At 47.2% G+C, this 17,434-nt stretch overlaps 1 long non-coding RNA gene across 1 annotated transcript; it reads right to left on the reverse strand.

Moving 5' to 3' along the window:
* Positions 1-5,016: 5,016 nt before the first annotated feature.
* Positions 5,017-16,263, reverse strand: LOC119870933. The gene is made up of 3 exons (XR_005354495.1): positions 15,546-16,263; positions 11,825-11,857; positions 5,017-6,018 (listed from the first exon to the last, which is right to left on the reverse strand). It is a non-coding gene; the product is annotated as an uncharacterized LOC119870933 (long non-coding RNA).
* Positions 16,264-17,434: the final 1,171 nt, after the last annotated feature.

The raw sequence follows: 17,434 nt of genomic DNA on the forward strand, positions 1-17,434 counted from the left end.
AAGGAGCCCAATGTGGGACTCGATCTCAGGACCGGGATCATGTCCTGAGCCAAAGGCAGACGCTCAACCACTGAGCCACTCAGGTGTCCCCTAAAGTTGTGTTTAATTCTTTTTTAATTAAAAAGATAAGTGCAAAAAAAAAAAAAAAAAAAAAAAAAAAAAAAAAAAGATAAGTGCACCCTTGGGATGCCTGGGTGGCTCAGCGATTGACCAGCTGTCTTTGGCTCAGGGCATGGTCCCGCAGTCCTGGAGTCGAGTCCCACATCGAGCTCCTTATGAGAACCTTGCTTCTCCCTCTGCCTACATCTCTGCCTCTCTCTCTGTGTCTCTCATGAATAAATAAATAAAATCTTTTAAAAAACCCTTATATTTATTGCAGTGTTATTCACAATAGCCAAGATATGGAAGCAACCAAAGTGTATCAATAGGTGAATGGATAATGAAGATGTGGTATACTTATATAAAGGGATATTAAAAAAACAAACAAACAAACAAACAAAAAGGGATCCTTGGGTGGCGCAGCGGTTTGGCGCCTGCCTTTGGCCCAGGGCGCGATCCTGGAGACCCGGGATCTAATCCCACGTCGGGCTCCCGGTGCATGGAGCCTGCTTCTCCCTCTGCCTGTGTCTCTGCCTCTCTCTCTCTCTCTCTGTGTGTGTGACTATCATAAAAAAAAAAAGGGATATTATTTATCCATAAATAAGAATGAGATCTTGCCATTTGCAAAAATATAGATGGATCCAGAGGGTATTATGCTAAGTGAAATGTCAGAGAAAGACAAATACCATATGATTTCACTTAGATGTAGACTCTAAAAAACAAAAATGAACAAATAAAAAAAGCAGGAACATACCCATATATACAAACAAACTGGTTGTTTTGGGTGGGGGGCGGAGATGGTGGTGTGGGGATGGGCAAGATGGGTGAAGGGGAGTTGGAGACAAAGGCTTACAGCTATGGAATGAGTAAGTCATGGAGATGGAAGGTACAGCATAGGGAATATAGTCAATGATATGTAATAGTGTTGTATGGTGACAGATGGTAGCTACTCTTGTGGTGAGCATAGCATAATGTATAGAGTCATTGAATCATTATGTTGTGTACCTCAAACTAATATAACTTTGTGTGTCAACATACTTCAATTTTAAAAAATTTTTTGAAAATAGGAGGGGAGCTTGTCAGATGTATGCTTTAGGAAAAACATTGTCCTAGAGTTCTGCAAAGCGATAGATTTGAGAATGTTCCCAATTGGAGGCAGAGACTTTCGAGTGAAGGATGTAGCAAGAGATTAAAGGAAAGTTGTTGAAGACCAGCCTAGGACAGATCTAGGGTCATAGACAGGTGTGGTCTGGGGAGAGATGTTCCTGTTACTATCGCTACATAATAATCCACTCTAAAACATAAGCAATGTCAAACAACCACTTTATTATGCTCATGAATTATGTGGGTTAGGAATTAGAACAAGGCACAGAGGAGATGCTTCTTTCTGCCCCCAAAGACTCAAAGGCTTTGGGGTGACTTGAAGGTTGGGGACTGGAGTCATCTGGATGTTCCTTCATCCACATGTCTGGTACCTGGGTGGGATTGACTAGAATGCTGAGGACCTACACAAGGCCTTTCCAGCATGGCAATCTCAGGGTAATCAGATTTCTTGCACAAGATCACCTTCCTCCAGAACAAGTGTTCCAAGAAAGCTGGTTAGAAGCTTCATGGCCTTTTCTGGCTTAGCCTCAGAAGTCACGCAGTGTCATTTCTGCTACATTCCATTGGTCAAAGTTGTCCCAATCCCACCCAGATTCAAGGGGAGAAGTGCCAAAGAATTTTGTGGCTGTTTTCTTTAAAATCACAAGGGTAATTTGGTGAATTTGGGGGCTATGAGAAGAACCAGAGTATATTCGGATGCTAAGGCTGCCTTAATAAAAGCCACAACTAGGAAGTTTATTTATTTATTTATTTTTTTAATTTTTATTTATTTATGATAGTCACAGAGAGAGAGAGAGAGGCAGAGACATAGGCAGAGGGAGAAGCAGGCTCCATGCACCGGGAGCCCGACGTGGGATTCGATCCCGGGTCTCCAGGATCGCGCCCTGGGCCAAAGGCAGGCACCAAACCACTGCGCCACCCAGGGATCCCAGCTAGGAAGTTTAGACCATGGAAATTTATTTTCTTAGAGTTCTGGAGGCTGGAAGATCAAGGTGTCAGCAGGGCTGTTTTTTTCTGAGGCCTCTCTCATTGGCTTCTAGATGGATATTTTTCTTCTGTGTGTGTCTGTATCTTAATTTCCTCTTCTTATAAGGACACCAGTCAGGGGACGCTTGAGTGGCTCAGTGGTTGAGCATCTGCCTTTGGCTCAGGTCATGATCCTGGGGTCCTGAGATCAAGTCCTACATCAGGCTCCCTGCAGGGAGTCTGCTTCTCCCTCTGCCTATGTTTCTGCCTCTCTCTCTCTGTGTCTCTCATGAATAAATAAATAAAATCTTAAAAAAAAAAAAAAAGGACATCAGTCAGATTGGGTCAGGGCCAAATGCTCTGTCTCCAAATACAGTCACATTCTGAGGTAGTGGGGTTAGGGCTTCAACATATGAATTTTGGAGGGACACAGTCCCTTCCATCACATGGAATTATCAGAGGAGGTAATGAGATCAAATTCTGGAAATGGGCCTAAAGAGACAAATGAACCCAGGATGATGTGCCTGGAATTCAACAGCAAGGTTGGAGCTGGAGGCAGGGATTTGGGGATTATTAATGAGGTGTGGTTGAAGCCTTAAGTGTGGATAGGTTCACCCAGAGAGAATGTAAAACAGGGGAGGAAGAGATTCTTTTCTGATTACTAGCATATGGTAATATGTATTACACAAGAATCCATGCTAACTAATGATAATTCTTGCTAACTAATCCATGCTAATCCAGGATAACTTTGCATTATTTATCTTACTTGTTTTGCTCTAACATGTCCTCTGTGAACATTATTATCCTTAATTTACAGATGGTGTAACTGAGGCATAGTAAAGTTAAAAGAGAGGTCAAATCCAGCCCTTCATCTATTTTTGATTGGCTCATGAGCCAAGAATGGTTTCTATATTTTTTAACAGCTGAGGAAAATCAAAAGAATAATATTCTGTGTCAAATAAAAATCATATACAATTCCAATTTCAGTGTCCTTAAATAAAATTTTATGGCACATAGTCATGCTCTTCATTTATGTATTGTCAATGGCTGTATTCGTACTATAACAGCATGTTTGAATCGTCGTGATAGAGACACTATGGCCAAAAAAATATAAAATATTAACTACTGTGGCCCTTTACAGAAAATGTCGGCCAATCCCTGGGTTGGATGGCTTGATCAATTGCAGAACTAGTAAGTGGTAACTTTGGATTTCTAGCCCAGGCCATTTGGCTTCACCATCTCAGGCACTGTGATTTATTGAAAGATTTTGCTGTTCACAAAGGCCGTTTCAGATATCAGCTACCACAAGGGTCAGAGATTTTTGAAACATGGGCAGGAATTTGCCTGACCAAGGCCAAGCCCAATATCATTTCCCGTTTGGCCTTACACAGATTAGATACTGAGGACACTCAGGAATCAGTCCACTTGGACTCCTTTTTTCCACCTTAGTCACTTTACTTCTGTCAGTTTTGCAAATCCTGGTGTGTTAATCTGGGCCATTTGGTAGCAAAGAACAAAACTCATATATGCTTCAGTAAAGAGGGCTTATGGGAGACATACAGGGGCACCCAAGAAGCCCAGTTTCAGAAGAACACCAGACTTCCAAAGACCTGGAAATTTGTCTGGGAGTTAGTCTGTGGGGTCCCATGTCTCGTTTTCTCTCAGCACCTGAGTCCTTCTCTATGCATAGTAGTGCCCTCTGCCATTCTTCACTTTAATTTCCAGTAAAACTATGACTTTCTTTTGATTCTTGGTCACATCCACACTTGTTACCCTTCCTCCTTTGGGGACCTTCTAAAATGTGTCTTATATGTAGGACCCCGAAGAAATTTTTATAAGACATAAATCTGAACATGCTCTACTTCCAATTAAAAATCTTCAGTGAAAAAAAAATCTTCAGTGAGGGGCGCCTGGGTGGCTCAGCAGTTGAGCATCTGCCTTTGGCTCACGGTGTGATCCCGGGATCCAGGATCAAGTCCCACATGAGGCTCCCTGTGGGGAGCTTGCTTCTCCCTCTGCATATGTCTCTGCCTCTCTGTGTGTGTCTTTCATGAATAATTAAATAAATCTTTAAAAAAAATCCTTCAGTGAGTCCCATTTCATCCTCATCTTCCTGGCCTGGGATGCTGTGTGTGAAGTTTGGAGCTGTGGTAGCTATCTTGCAGACATTAGGTGGCAATCTCCAGGAAGAAAGCCACCAATTAGGGATGATAAAGTGGAAGGATTAAAATAAATGTGGTTCTTGATGGTGCTTTTCAGACAGAACCTAACTTGCCAAAATTCTTGTAAAGTAGACCATAAATGTTGTGTTGGGTTTAGACATTGTTAGTTGTAATTATAAACTGTAAATGACTTATAACTGAAAGCACCCTAATTGATTCAGGGTCTTGGGAATAATGTTTTTAGGATGACTGTTTTTATTCTTCGCAGGAGACCAGAACTTATGACTGTCCAGAGCCAGTACAACAGTCTGTGGAAAGTCCAGGTGGCAAATGTATCTCTATGACTGGGGAGCTCCACCATGGCACATCATAATCGTGGGGACAAGAGACTCTTTGGAGTGAGTTATAGAGGAATGCAAGGTGAAGAAATAAATATAGTGAATATACAGAATTCCTTCAGTATGTTTTGCTGTGAAAGAGAGCCAAGAAATTTGTTAGAAACTAAAGAAGGATGTGGAGTAGAAGAATATATATTTTTTAAGATTTTATTTTTATTTATTTGAGAGAGACAGAGAGAGAGTGAGCATGAGTCGTCAGGGGAGAGTGGGGGCAGAGGCAGAGGAAGAGGGAGAAGCAGGATACCCAAGGAGCTGAGCAAGGAGCCCAATGCAGGACTCCATCCCAGGACCCTGGGAACCAAAGGCAGATGTTTAACCGAGCCACGTAGGCACCCCTCAAAGAATACATTTTTTATAAGATAAGAGGTTCTAGACCATATTGGGGTGCAGGTGAGAATGATGGAGTAGAGAGAAAATATTGTTGCTACAGGAGAAAGGGGGAAAGTGAAGGAAGGTAGTTCTTGAGAAAGTGGGATGGGGTGAGATTCAGAAGACAAGTAGAAGGATAGGTCTTGGGAAGGGGTACTTGCTTGTTGGTCACGGAGGCAAAAGCAAAGAACAGCCATGCAGGAGCAGACAGAAGGGTGGATTTGGTGGAGTACAAAGCAAGGGCATCAGCTGTGAGTGGGCACGCTAGAGGAGGTTCAGGGCTTTAAGGAGAAAGCAGAAAGGCCAAAGGAATTATTATGGACGATGGGAAATGAGGGTAATAGGGAAGCAGTAGTCTTCCAGAGCAGTGATGCCTGGTCTCCACATGAAGACACTGGTGCAGGCTATTCCATGGGACCCATCTACAGGACTCAGCTCTGCCTCCTCAAAACTGCAGCCCTAGATCTTAGGGCAGTCGCCTCCCCTCTCCAAGCCAGAGTTTCTTCTTCTGTCATTTGGTGATGATGATGTTTAGCCAGTTTGGAACTTGCTGAGCTCAGAGGCAGGAAGAGTGGGGATGCTGCAAAGTGATGGCCCGTCGTAGAAGAGGCTCAGTAAATGGGAGCCACCATAACTTGTACTGGTTGCAGATAGCAGGCTTCCTGTCCACCCTCAAACTGTGGTGGAGTAATAGGTGCACAGTGTATCCTCTCCTGTCATTGCAGAATCTTCCTTATTCATTGCTTTGCAAATGACTGCCTTAAAGATTCTTGAGGACAAACAGTTCTCAGGGTGTCTCTGTGGTTAGTTGGGGCAGAGAGGGGCGGAGGAATATCTGCAAGTTACTTTTCAGACTGTAGGGCATTGAAGTTCCGTAGAACCATGAACCATGTATGTAACTTTAAATGGTCTGGAAGGTACTTTGAAAAAGTAAGAAACAAATGATGTTAATTTTTAGAAAATATTTTACTTAATCTCCAGTAGCCAAATAACTGTCATTTCAATATGTAGTCAATATAAAAATTACTAAGGAAATGTTTCACACTGTTTTTTTTAACATTCTAAGTCTTTGAAATCTTATGGGTGCTTTTACTCTTACAGCCCATCTCAAATAATACTAGCCATGTTTTGAGGGCTCAAAATATGGGGGTGAATGGCTGTTGTACTAGACAGCTCAGGTGCAGAGGCAGGATGACAGAGCAGGAGCAGACGGAGACTTTGGCTACAATCTGATAGCTAGAGCTGCTGAGTGACAGTAGGCAATTAACTTAATGCTCTAAGTTTCAGGTTCCTCAACTGCAAAATAACTAAAAACCAAACATTATTCAGTACATATGTTGTGTCAAGCACTGGCTCAGGTTTTGTGGTATTAACCTATTTCATTCTCCAACAACCATTTGAGAAAGGCTGTCACAAAGTTTAGAAGGGAAGTAAAGCTCTTGGCAAGAGCTCAGCATGTATTTTGCACAGCCAATCTAACTAACTCTTATCCCCAGCAACGTATTTGGACTATAATTACTACCATGCTCTTCTTCATTCCCAAGATCAACCCCACACAAGGGATGGAGAAGGGCACCCCTTCTATATCTGGTCAGGATAACCAAAGAGACAAGAGCCTGATTTCTTCTAGCACAGAATCCACAAGATATAATGCTTGATGACACATTGTTATCTCTCACAGATCCATTTTGCCTATCTTTGAAAACCATCTGAATATTGTGCCTGACCTCTCCCAATGGCAGAGGAAAGGGAGGCTCTCATGCCCCTTTAGAGAGAGGAGGGTAGGATCTGAGACCGGGAATTTGCAAGGCTTGTAGCCCTCAGGCAGAGAGTCATGGGAGGAAGAAAGTCTTAGCTCATGTCTGTCTGACTGTGAGTCACTGGAGTTGTCTCTCATCAATCAATCATTAACTAGATGTCTGTACACCTTTGTTTTTCTTCACATTTTAAAAATTGTGGTAAAATAGCACATAATATTTACCATTTTAAGTACATATGTTAGTGGCATTAAGCACATTCGTATTGCATAACCATCACCACTCTCTAGTTCTAGAATTTTCTCATCACCCCAAACAGAAACTCAATACCCATCAAACAGCAATTCCCCATTCCCCAGCCCCTGGCAATGTGAATCTGCTTTCCAACTCTGAATTTGCCTGTCCTGGATATTTCATCTACATGGAATCATATAATATGTGACCTTTTATGTATGGCTTCTTTCTCTTTTCGAGGTTCATCCACATTATAGCAAGCATCAGTGTTTTGTTCCTTTTTATGGCTGAGTAATATTCCACTGTGTGGATGGACCACACTTTGTCTCTCCATCCATCCATTCATTAATGGACATCTGGCTTGTTTCTACCTTTGGGCTACCGTGAAGAGGGCTACTATGACCATTTGTGCACGTTTTTGATAGAGTTTTTGTTTTCTCTATATACCTTTTGCCCAGTCTTTTCTCTTGGAGGGCAAAGACACTATCTTCCTTAGCTAAGTGATTTTGTCAGTAGGTGGTTTGTGTGTTAGCAATTGTGGAAATGTCTGTGATCATGTGATTTATAATTAGAAATATATATTTGGTCTTCGCCCCTGTTTCCGGCACAGAGTTCCCAAATCTCTTGGAATTCCCTGTGATGGGAGTGATGAAGTTGATGTTATGTTAATGAGGTGATTTTTGAAAAGCACCTAAGGATGGAGGCCAGTCACCAGAGGAGCCAACTTTCAGTTCCCACCCCATCTGTCACCTCCTGGGAGGGGAGAGGGGCCTGGAGATTTAATTCAGTCACTAATGACCAAATATTTATTTTTTTAAGATTTTATTTATTTATTTATTTATAAGAGGCACACAGAGAGAGGCAGAGACTTAGGCAGAGGGAGAAGCAGACTCCCCAGGGGAGCCTGATGTGGGACTCGATCCCAGGACCCGGGGATCACACCCTGAGCCAAAGGCAGATGCTCAACCACTGAGCCACCCAGGTGCCCCATAACCAAAGATTTAATCAGTCATGACTATGTAATGAAGCTTCTATTAAAGCCCAGAAGGGTGGGTTTTGGAGAACTTACAGTTTGGGGAACCAGAATGCTTTCACATGCCACCATGCTCGGCCCCCAAACTCCATGGGGACAGAAACTCCTTTGATTGGGACCTCTCCTTACATTTCACTTCATCTGGCTGTTGATTAATATCCTTTAATATCCTTGGTAATAAGATGGTAATCTAGTGAGTAAACAGGTTTCCTGAGCTCTGTGAACTACTCTCGCAAATTAATTGAACCCAACGAGGGGGTCATGGGAACCTGATTTATAGCCTGTTGGTCAGAAGCAGGTAACAATTTGGACTTGCACCTGGCATCAGAAATGGGGCGGGCAGAGAGGAGGAATCCTGTGGGACTGAGCCCCCCCCACCCCCAACCTGTGGGGTGTGACTCTAACTCAGGGTGAATAGTATTGGAATTGAGTTAAACTGTAGGACACCAGCCGTTGTCAAAGAATTGCTTAGTGGTGTGGGGAAAACCCCACATGTTGAAATGAGGTTCAGAATCAGTCACTCCTCACTTTCTGCTTCCTTGACCCACTCTTTGTCATGGCAGCCATGCATCCAGCCCCAAGTCTAAATCTCTAGTGGAGGAATTGGATTATAAATTTAATTTTAATCCATTTAAATCTAAAGAGCTGTATGTGGCTAGAGGCCACAGGCTTGGCTATGTTGCTCTAGGCTGACTGAGGGTCCCCCTCCCCCTCTCTCCACCTCACTCTGAGCTCATCGAGACTGTTCTGAATCCTGTCTGTGTCTGTGTTCTGGCCACAGAATCTGGCGTGTACAGGCCCTAGGGAATATGAAGGAATGAGTACCCTCACACTCTCCTGTTTGCCTTTGTATTCCCAAATTTCTCTCTACTTTTGACAAATGTATTTGTGAGATAGCCATTGGTGTATTCTGATAACCTTTAAAACCAGAGAGACCTGTATGTCCTCAGCCCAGAAGATCACAAATCAACCTAACATGCAGGGCCGTGAAAGGAGCATGGGGCTAAGGGGCTTGAATATGTAGATTCCTAGGAGGCTCTGGCTCAGCCACAAATGGTGCCAACACAGGCATCACATCATTGACTATTTGGAAATCAGGAAAAGCTTCGTTCCTATTACTCAAGCGGCCCCTGATCTACTTCCCCTTCTGGCCCCTCAGCTGTGCTCCTTTGGAAATCATGGAAGATTGAGAAGTTTTGCCTCTTCAGAATATAGATCCTGTGAGGGGTAGAGAACAGAGAATCTCAGCTCTAGAGAGACTAAGGGGGAGAGCTGGGGACCCAGACTCCTGGCCCTGAGGACTTCATGGCTTTGAGCCTCTGCCTTCCCACCTGTAACATGGGTCTGTGAACAATCCCACTGTAGAGGATTGTCTGCAGAATGAAGGGAGACACAATATTCACACAACAAAGTACTCCTCTACAGAAATGAGAATGAGCCACTCATGACAACACGTGTGCACAACTGTGGATGAAACTCATAGTGTTGAGCAAAAGCCAGGCACAAGAGGTGCCTGGGTGGGTCAGTCAGTTGAGCACCGACTCTTGATTTTGGCTCCGGTGATGATTTGGGGGCCTCTGGGTCTCAGGGTCATGGGATCAAGCCCTGCCAGCAGGCTCTGTGCACTCAGTGGGGAGTCTGCTTGAGATTCTCTCCCTCTCCCTATGCCCCTCCTTCCACTCATGCACATTTGCTCTCTCTAAATAAATAAAATCCTTTTTTTAAAAAGAAGAAAAGCATAAAAGAGGATGCACCATATGAATTTTTAAAATTTTATGTTAATTTTTTTCTTTGAGAGAGAGAGTGAGACAGCAAAGCAGGCTTCTTATTGAGCAGGAGGCCCAATGTGGGGCTTGACCCCAGGACCCCAGGATCATGACCTGAGCCAAAGGTAGATGCCTAACCACCTGAGCCACCCAGGCACCCTGCACTGTATGAAGTTTTAAAACAGGAGTCCATTAGACTTGGGACACTGCCTCTGGCATGGGGGCAAAGGGGAGGGGGTGGGCTGCATGCACAGGGTGAGGGTTAGGGGATGGTGAGATGTCCTCTTTGATCTTCTGACCGTTTGTTGATGGTACATTTATGATAAGTATGCTCTGTACATATATTATACTTTGGTAAAATTTTCATTGAGAGAGAAAAACAAAGGAGGGCAAAGAGAAGAAAAGAGGGAGGAAGAGGGGATGGAGGGGCCCAGGGACAAAGAGAAGAGAAAGGGAGAGGGAGTACTTTCCTGGCACGGGAGAGGTAAAGGTAAAGTGTGGGTTTCAGGGTTTTTTCAGGGTTTTCTGCAGCTGCAGAGTTGAGGTGGGTGAGTTGACATAGGGCTCAGTGAAGACAGTGAAAATCATTTCCAACCTTTCCCCACCCCACCTCATTCACACAGAGGGGCTGTGAGAAACACCAGCACCGCGCACACAGAAATATCTGGGTTCCAAGCACAATCGTCAGTGACCTGAAGCATCTGGTTAGTGCCTGAGGCAGAGACCACCACAGACAAATGCCCACTATAGGCAGTATTGTTTCCACAGGCTACAGATGGCCTCAGTCCCCCAAGCCTCAAAGTAGGCAGAGACCATGATTTCTGGAATCTGACATGGTGGAGGTCTTAGGTCTCAGATACGTTCTCACAAAGAGACAGTTGTTAAAATTTCAGGAATTTTATAGCCATTATTAGAAATCTACCATATAAAATTAAGTCACATTTTAAAAAGACAACAAATTCTTAAAATCCATCACTTCCTAATTTCTTTGCTATAGTGGATGAACAAATCAAGTTCCAATATCTTTGTTTCACGTTTGTCTCTCTCATTAATGTAAGTAAAAATACCACCCAACATTCATGTCAGACCTATACTCGTTCATCAGTGACATGAGCTATGTCTTTGCTGGATTAGGTAATAATCAAATATTCCTTTGCAGTCTGATATTGTGATATTACTGTTGGCGACAGAATTATAAAAATCAGTGCTGGGTTTTTCAAGAAATAGCAAGTCTCCTGAAACTATAGTTGTATGGATTTTACAACAAAGAGTATCGTGTATTGTATTATTATTATTATTTTTAAAGATTTTATTTATTTATTCATTAGAGACATAGAGAGAGAGAGGCAGAGACACAGGCAGAGTGAAAAGCAGGATCCATGCAGGGAGCCCGACATGGGACTCGATCCAATCCCGGGTCTCCAGGATCCTACCCTGGGCTGAAGTCTGCACTAAACCGCTGAGCCACCAGGGCTGCCCTACGTATTGTATTATTATTGGTAACTGTGTGCCACCTATCGTTTATAATCAGAAAATCTTTTATTGTAAACACATTGTCTTTATATACAGCATACTTTTTTTTCTGGAGCCAGATGTTAACATTTACCAGCACAGGGCAGTGCAGAAAGCACATGGACTTCCCATTCTGTAAAAGCCATGTTCAAATCCCAGCTCTTCTGCTACTTGTGTGACCCTAGATGGGTCACTTACCTTTTTGTTTTTTTTGTTTTTGTTTTTTTAAAGATTTATTTATTTATGATAGACATAGAGACAGAGAGAGAGAGAGAGAGAGAGAGAGGCAGAGACACAGGAGGAGGGAGAAGCAGGCTCTTTGCTGGGAGCCCATCGTGGGACTCGATCCCAGGACTCCAGGATCGCGCCCCAGGCCAAAGGCAGGCGCTAAACCGCTGAGCCACCCAGGGATTCCCTCACTTACCTTTTTGAATTTCAGTTTTCTCTAACACAGGATCTGTAATAACCATCAGAGGGAGATCTTCAGTTAGAGCTAATGAATGTGAAGTGGGTGGCCCAGGGTGTGGCATAAATCATGGTCACCACCATTTTGGCTCTTTCCACCTGCCGGAGACAGGCATGCCCTCCCTCTGCTTTCTCCGTCCTCTGAGATCCAGACCACAGTGACATGGCCCTTCCCCTCAGACCTGCCCTCGCCCATCCTCAATCCTTGTTCCCCACAGCACCTCCCTTTGGCAATCAGCAGATGAGGGGATCATTCAGCAGACTCTGCTCTGAAATCCTTGGACCATGGTTTTCAACCTTCACAAGCTAACAACCATCTGGGACATTTGTTCAAACCATTTCCAGGGGCCCTGAACTCACGGAGACAGAATATAAGGGGGTGGGATGACTGGGATGCTGTGGTGCCCACAGGCCCATGGGTAGGACTTCCCGAGGTGCTGCCCAGAGTAGCTGGTGGTCATGTGCTCTTGGGCACCTTCCTTCATCATCTCTCTGAGTGCTCATTTCATCTTTTGGAAGATGGAACTCCCCCCTGGCATCAGAGGCACAAGGGCCAGGATAAGAGCTGGGGTGTAAGCCCACAGCCTAGTGCTGGCAGTAGACAGCAAGTAGAGGCTGCGTGGTTTCCTTTCCTCATCTCCCAGCATTGCGGTCGGAGCCCCCAGAAGACGGGCGCCTGCAGCACTGACTACAGAGAGAAGGGCTACAGGCCTCTGCTCCTCCAACTTCTTCCATATGGAGCCCACAGGAGCACCCCTTCATGGCACACTATCTGTGCTGCACACTGTCCACTCCACCAACTTTTCCAAGCTTCTTGAAATAGTCTGGAGTGGCCAGGTCTTTTCACCCTCCTCCAGAGATGAGAAAGCTGGGACCCAGAGATTCGCTCTGTGGCCAGCACAGTTCCATCCATGCCCATCAGTGTGGTCATGGGCTCTCCTTGTCTGTGGGTGGAAGAGGGACATGTTGCCAGGGTTGGACATGACTTGCCTAAGGCCACCAGCCTTGGAACCCAGGTGCAGCTGACTCCAGACCATGGGCCCCTCCCAGACCCTATCTGGCTGATTTCCCAGATCACAACTGAGGTGGCCAGGGCAGGCGAAGGGTCCCCTGTTGCCACCGGAATCATTCATGGAGATCCTCATACTGCAGGTTCAGGAACAGTTGACACATATCTCAAATTGCAGTGTGCCAGGCAGATGCTCTTTCTCCCTTAATCTGAAGGGACAACTTGAGATATTCCTATTTTACAGATGAGGAAAGAGAGGCTCAGGGGAATGAAATGGCTCCTTGCCAAGAACACACAAGTAACTGCTTCCTCCTTGAGGGCCCCAGACTGTCCCTCTGACTCCACATCCTCCCATCTGTCTTCTGACTCAGACAGCTGTATTCCTTCCATGGAAGCTCACCAGGCCCTGGCCTGTGCTGAAAGTGGACTTAGGTTCACGGTGGACTGCTTCCAGAAGGAAGTGGTAGACACACAGAGCCAAAGCCCTGTGAGCAGGAGTAAATTTTGGGTCTCACAAAATTTTCTGTCAGAGCTCAGAACAAAGTGGATCCCCAGGCCTCCTCTTCAGCACCCAGGAGTGCAGATCCCTCCCTCAGACCCAGGAGTCCAGGTCCCCAGGCCTCCAGCCCCTCCTCCCAGACCCAGAGGCCCAGCCCCCAGCCCTTCCTCCCTCGGTGACCTCCTTTTCTGCTGCCTCTCCCAGCTGGATCACACTGGCTATGAAACTGCTCTTCTTGGGGCCTCAGGCTCCCTCTCTGTAAAAAGAGACCTCTCTCTTGCTTCCCTGGGAGAGGATAGAACTCTCAGAAAAATAAGTCTCCTTCTTTTCCCTCTCCCTCTCTCTGTCTCTCTGTTTCTGTTTCCTCCAGGGACACAAACAGGAGCAGCAGAGGAGGCTGGGATGAGGTGTCCCCAGCTGCCAGGACAGGGTTAAGGGCAGGCAGGCCAACCCCGCCCCCCACCCCTCGTGGCCTCACAGCTTCCTCCTAGAGGCAGAAGGAGGACACGCAGTCTCTGGCCAGCCCCCCCCCCCCCCACGCCCTCCACCCCCGACTCAGGATTTCTGCTGAATCTTAGAGGCCTAGGTGTTTCCCAGAATGAAGTGGGGGGGAGTGGAGGAGGAAAGACCCTGTGGGCTGCTGTGCTGCCAACAGGGCTGGGACCCAAGCCCTCTCTCTGAGTTCCCCGAAGTCCAGAGGCAGTCTGCTTCCAGATTTGGATCTTTGCTGATCCTGGGGCACCTGGCTAGGGTCCCTCCTCCTCCCTGGAGCTCTGAATCCCATCCCTCTCAGGTCTGGCACTTAGGGATGCCCCTCCAGTAGCTGGACAGTAGCTGGACAGGGATGGGGGAGGGTCCCTGCACTGGGATCTCTCCCTTGTCCTCTCCCCTCAGCCCTGTCTTTCCTCCTCTCTCCATCCACCCAGTTCCTTCCTCTTCTCTCCTCTTCCTCCTCCTCTTTCTCTTTCCTCTCTCCATCTACCATTTTGTCTTCCATCAGGATCTCACTCATTCGTCTGACACAAGTTTGTTGAACACCTACTATGTGCCAGGCTCAGGTCCAGATCCTGAGGAAACAGTAGAGACAAAGGCCACTGCCTGTATGGAGCCTGCCTCCTGACAAGAGGGATGCACAATACACGAGGAAGGCAAAACGTGGGCAACTTATAGTTCATGTAGGAAGGTGAAAAATGCAGTGCAAAATAGAAAAGAGCAAAGGGAGGTAAAGGGGAACAGGAAGGGGGGGCCGGTTTCCATCTAGACACCTTTGGCCAGGTAAGCCAGCCTCCCTCTTCCCCTCTCCCCTCTCCCTTCCTTCTCTGATTCCTCCTCTCCCTCCATCCTCCCACCCCTTGCCCCCATCCTCTAACTCTCCCAAAGCACTTCCTTCCCACTCAGGACACCGGGCAGATCCCTGCCCGGATGTGCCTGGACTCAGGTATTTAACAAAACCCCATCACTTCCTCAGGTTATTTCCTGGGGGCCCTTGTTCTTCCTAGCTCCTCAGGAGACAAGTAACCATGGAGAAGGGGGACCTGCCCCCGAAATGAGACAGATGTCTCCAGAAGGAGCTCAGTGAGCTGGTCTCCTCGCTCCTCCAAGTTCTCAGGGGCCTCTGCTCCAGCCCCGCAGCTACTGCCTGCATCCCAGCTCAGACTTGCTCAGAGAAGACCCTGATAGAACCTCGCCACTCAGACACCCCTGCCAGGAGTCCCTGATCTCTCCATCCAGTTTGTCTGGCACAGCCTCCGCTCCCAGCCTTCCCTTGCACCCTCAGAACCAAATGTTGACCCCCAAATCTGCCCATCAAAACCCTGCATGGGGTGAACCCTGCTATGCACCCCACCCCTAGCCCAGTGCCTCTACAACATCAACCCACCTGTACTTTGCTGACCAGGACATTGCTTGCCTTGCCTGACCTTCTTTTTTTTTTTTTTTTTTTTAATTAATTAATTTATTTATGATAGTCACAGAGAGAGAGAGAGAGGCAGAGACACAGGCAGAGGGAGAAGCAGGCTCCATGCACCAGGAGCCTGACGTGGGATTCGATCCCGGGTCTCCAGGATCGCGCCCCGGGCCAAAGGCAGGCGCCAAACCGCTGCGCCACCCAGGGATCCCCTTGCCTGCCCTTCTACTCCACTTTTGAACCACCAGCCACATCCCCACCCTTACCTTAGCTAACTCCTCATTAGTTAGGATTCTGCTCCTCTAGGACATCACCTCTTCCAGGAAGCCCACCCTGATTCTCCAGCTGGGTTAAAGCATCTTTGCACTGCTCTTTGATCCTCTGTTTACACAGCTGTCTCCTTCGCAAGATTGGCATCTCCACAAGGGCAGGGCCCAGGTCTGAGTCATCTCTGTGTGCCTGGCATCACCCAGCCGAGAGCCTGGCCCACCAGCGGTGCAGGAGATGTCCCTATAGTGAACAAATATTCTTTTCTTCTGCCCTTTCTCCACATCTGCCTTATTATCTCCCTACTCTTCACCCCTTCTGTCCTGGTTTTCTGTAAACCAAACTCTGATGTTTTCTGGTGAGGTTGGAAATCTTGAGAGGGCCATTGTGTACCCAGGGCACGGAAGAGAGATCAGCCTCCACTGGAGTGGAGGGTTCTGGAAGAGATGGCTGTCAGTGAGGGGAGCTAGAGGTGATCCTGCCACTACCTCTTGCCTCCTGTGGGAGTGCCTGGTTTCATCTGTCCTTGTCTTGGCTACTACCAGCCATGGTCATCTCTCCCTGCAAGGAATTCTGGGACACTGGACATGTGAATCTGAGGGAGAAAGGGGTTGGGAGCTTGGACTTTTGGAAGGGAGGAGGGACTAGGGGTCTGGGCTCCTGGATCTGAGGGAGGAGGGACTGGGGTTCTGGACCCCTGGGTCTGAGGGATGAGGGGACTGGGGGCCCTAACTCCTGGGTCTGAGGGAGGAAGGGGCTGGGAGCTGGACTCCTGGGTCTGGAGAGGAGGGGCTGGGGGCCTGGACCCCTGCATCTGAGGGAGGAAGGGGCTGGGGGCCTGGTCTCCTGGATCCTGGAAGAGGAAGCCATTGGGGTTTAAAGCCCTGATCCCTCCTTCCTCATTCACACTCTGGTTTTAGAAACATCTGGTTTTATACAGCTGCTCCACCCGGGCAGGGTGGGGTGGGGGTTGGGCAGCCAAATGCCCGGCTTCTGAGTGGAGCCTGGGCTGCCCCCACCTCCACCCTGGGGTAGAGGAATCTCCCTCCCCTCCTGCTCTGGGCTCAGCTCCCATCGGGGGATCCATCATCCTGACACAGCCAGACACCAGGCAGCCAGGCTCCTGGCAACAGCGTCAGAGACGCAGCCCCGCCCTGGTGAGGTGGGCGGGGTGCCTCTTACTTGGGCCCCAAACTGGCCTTCTCCCTGACAGCCAGGCTCAGGCAAGACCCAACCTAGCCATGGTTCCTCACTCCCTGCCTCCCAGGGGAACCCAGGGAGTGAGGACTTGGTGTCCTGCAGGGGAAAGCTCCAGGACAGGCTGGATGAGATGGACCAGCAGGGAGAAAGCAGGACTCGGAGGCAGAAAACAGTCAGAGAGAAGCAGCAAATGAGAGAGGGTGTCAGAAAAACACATACAGAGATGGAGCCTCAGAAGAAGATGCACAGAGACAGAGACAGAGACAAAAAGATACAGAGAAAGAGAAACAGCCAGGCAGGAACAGGGAGAAACAGAGAAACAAAAAGTAAACAAAGGCAGAAACACACAGGAGAGTGAAAAAGGAAGAGAGAGAGACTTAGTAAGAAAGTCAGGGAGACCAAGTCAGAAATAAAGAGACAGACACAGAGCCAGAGAGAAGCAGACAGAAATGGACACAAAGAGAGAAAGAGAGAGAAAGAGGGAGGCATGGAGAGAAACAGGAACCCACAGAGGGAGCAGACAGACAGGTGGTCAGAGAGGCAGAGCCCGAGTGACAGGAGCTCAGAGAGAGTAGGAGGTGGGCATGATCAGCTCACAGAGGAGGGACAGAAAGAATTAGATTTGGGGTGCATTTTTTGTTTTTAATCATGGAGAAAGGGGACGCCTGGGTGGCTTAGTGGTTGAGCG

Source organism: Canis lupus, chromosome 1 (genome assembly GCF_011100685.1).
Source record: "Canis lupus familiaris isolate Mischka breed German Shepherd chromosome 1, alternate assembly UU_Cfam_GSD_1.0, whole genome shotgun sequence".
Lineage (NCBI taxonomy): Eukaryota > Metazoa > Chordata > Mammalia > Carnivora > Canidae > Canis > Canis lupus.